Below are 2,440 nucleotides of genomic sequence, written 5' to 3' on the forward strand. Positions count from 1 at the left end.
ATGATTATGACAATGAGTATTGGCATTATTATTATTATAGTCTGAAGGCCAGTGGGACTATGTGGGAAAGTGAGACCGTGTTAAAACTCGGAATATTGGATGCAATATTCATCGGACCACTTCAGCCTCACCCTGCAGGCAGTCGAGGCAGGACGTTTCTGACGCAGAGCTCCGACAATCGACGGAGGAAAGTTCTGTCATACATGGGAACTGTAACGGACACAATGCGGGGAGGAGTGAGGAAAACACCGGGGGACCGGGCGATGCAGGTTGCCAGCAGCCCTGTCACCCTGCAGCTCCCAGCTGGCCCCCCCACTGGAGCCCAGCAGGGGTGAGCCTGGCCAGTACCTGGAGGGGAGACTCCTGGGAAAACACTGAGGCTGCTGCTGGGAGAGGTGTGAGTGGGGCCAGCAGGGGGCGCTCTCACCCTGCGGTCTGTGTGGGTCCTGATGCCCCAGTATAGTGACGGGGACACTGGACTGTAAACAGGCGCCGTCCTGCGGATGAGACGTCAAACCGAGGTCCTGACTCTCTGTGGTCACTAACAATCCCAGGGTGTCTCTCAGAAGAGTAGGGGTGTTACCCCGGTGTCTCTGGCCAAATTAACCCCCTGGTCTTTACCCATCATGGCCTCCTAATAACCCCCCTCTCTGAACTGGCTTCATCACTCTGCTCTCCTCCCCACTGAGAGCTGGTGTGTGGGGAGAGGACTGGAGCATCACCCAGGTGGGGCTGCACACTGGTGGCGGTAGTGGGATCCCCTTGACCTGTAAAGAGCTGCACACTGGTGGCGGTAGTGGGATCCCCAGGACCTGTAAAGAGCTGCACACTGGTGGGGGTAGTGGGATCCCCATGACCTGTAAAGAGCTGCACACTGGTGGCGGTAGTGGGATCCCCATGAGCTGTAAAGCACTTTGAGTGGAGTGTCCAGAAAAACGCTATATAAGTGTAAGCAATTATTATTATTATAATTATTATTATTAAACGTCCCGGACGCATCTGGCTTTTAAGGTGGGCTGGGACAGGGGGCAGGTGCACAAAATGAAGTCAGAAATGAAAGAGCCGGAGCGCCCTTAAAGGGGAGGCGTGTGTTTTGTACAAAGGAAGATGACGTATTTACTCCCAGTGACACATGTCCGCCTGGAATTTCCTGCCCTTAAACAGTTTGGTATATCTCTGCAGCAGAACACAGCAGGAGCCCGGTTCAGGTCTTAAACTGAACCTAACCCCCTTGGCTTTGAGGGTGGACAGTCACTTTTCTGGTATGTCTTAACGTATGGAAAAAACAGCAGGCGGCAATGTTGTTTTGGTCTTCAGAGGTCAGAATTGTCACTTCTAGGTCAGGGAACGTCCTGGGAATGATGTGAAGACCTTGTCCTAGGTGACTACTAGCTTGGATAACAATCTGGGACAAATGGATCAATTAGAAAAAATTCTACATCCTGTTTTGTGAAGACTGGACCTGGAATGAAATTTCACGTCTAACAATAATAACAATAAAAACCTTTAGACACTGCTAGAGAGCCTTTATCTGCTGTTAGGCAGCGAAACAAAACCTCAGAGTTGCCGTCTGGTGTGAAAAAAAGGAGAAACTAAGAAACTGACAAGAAACCGATCGATTACCCCTTCTGAGTCAATGATTGACAGCTGAAAGGCGGGCGGAACACAGCCCGAGGCTTCTAGAGGAAGTCTCACCCCCTCAGGGCTCCGAATGGCTGGAAACACAGTGAATGACGGCGCTGTTGACCAATCAGATCGCCTTATTCCTGCTTCAAACATGTACTACAGAGTCGATAGCGTGCAGGTGTGGAGAGGAGCAGGTCTGGGGGCTGTGGATATATATCAGCTTCAGAATAAGGTAAAAACATGGGAGATATATATATATATATTTTGCTGGTTTTTGCTTTTGCGGTCTAGTTTTGCTGGCTTATTGATTTGCCTTATCGATGCATATTGGAGGTTTGGAAGTGCCTCATCAGATAGAAAGTGACTTTGTGATCGATTGTCTTGGGTTTTTTTTTTAAAAAAAACCGTTTTTTTTTAAAGCTCCGGTTGTCCTTTTTCGAGTGATAAGATGGTTTTGTGGGTTTGTTGGTAAAAAACGATGAAAAATGAAAGGTGGATATCGATTCCCCCCGCGGACGTGCACGACCACGCCGGGGACAGCACACGCGTGGCCCCGTGGAGGGTCCGATGCGGTTTTGTGAAAAACAGTTTTTACACTGTCCGCCTGATACAAGCTTTTCTGTAAAGGGCTTGTGGTTTCGGTGATGTGAAATAATGCACGTCCAGCATTAATAGTACAAAGCGCTTAGGTATCGACGGGTTTACACTGAATGACTGTGGGGCTTCAGGACATAGAGGGTATTACTGTTATTATAATTATCATTATAACTCACTGAAACACTTGTCTTCAGTTCAATCACACCAGACAGCGCTG

Source organism: Atractosteus spatula, assembly GCF_055471065.1.
Source record: "Atractosteus spatula isolate fAtrSpa1 chromosome 10 unlocalized genomic scaffold, fAtrSpa1.hap1 SUPER_10_unloc_2, whole genome shotgun sequence".
Classification (NCBI taxonomy): domain Eukaryota; kingdom Metazoa; phylum Chordata; class Actinopteri; order Semionotiformes; family Lepisosteidae; genus Atractosteus; species Atractosteus spatula.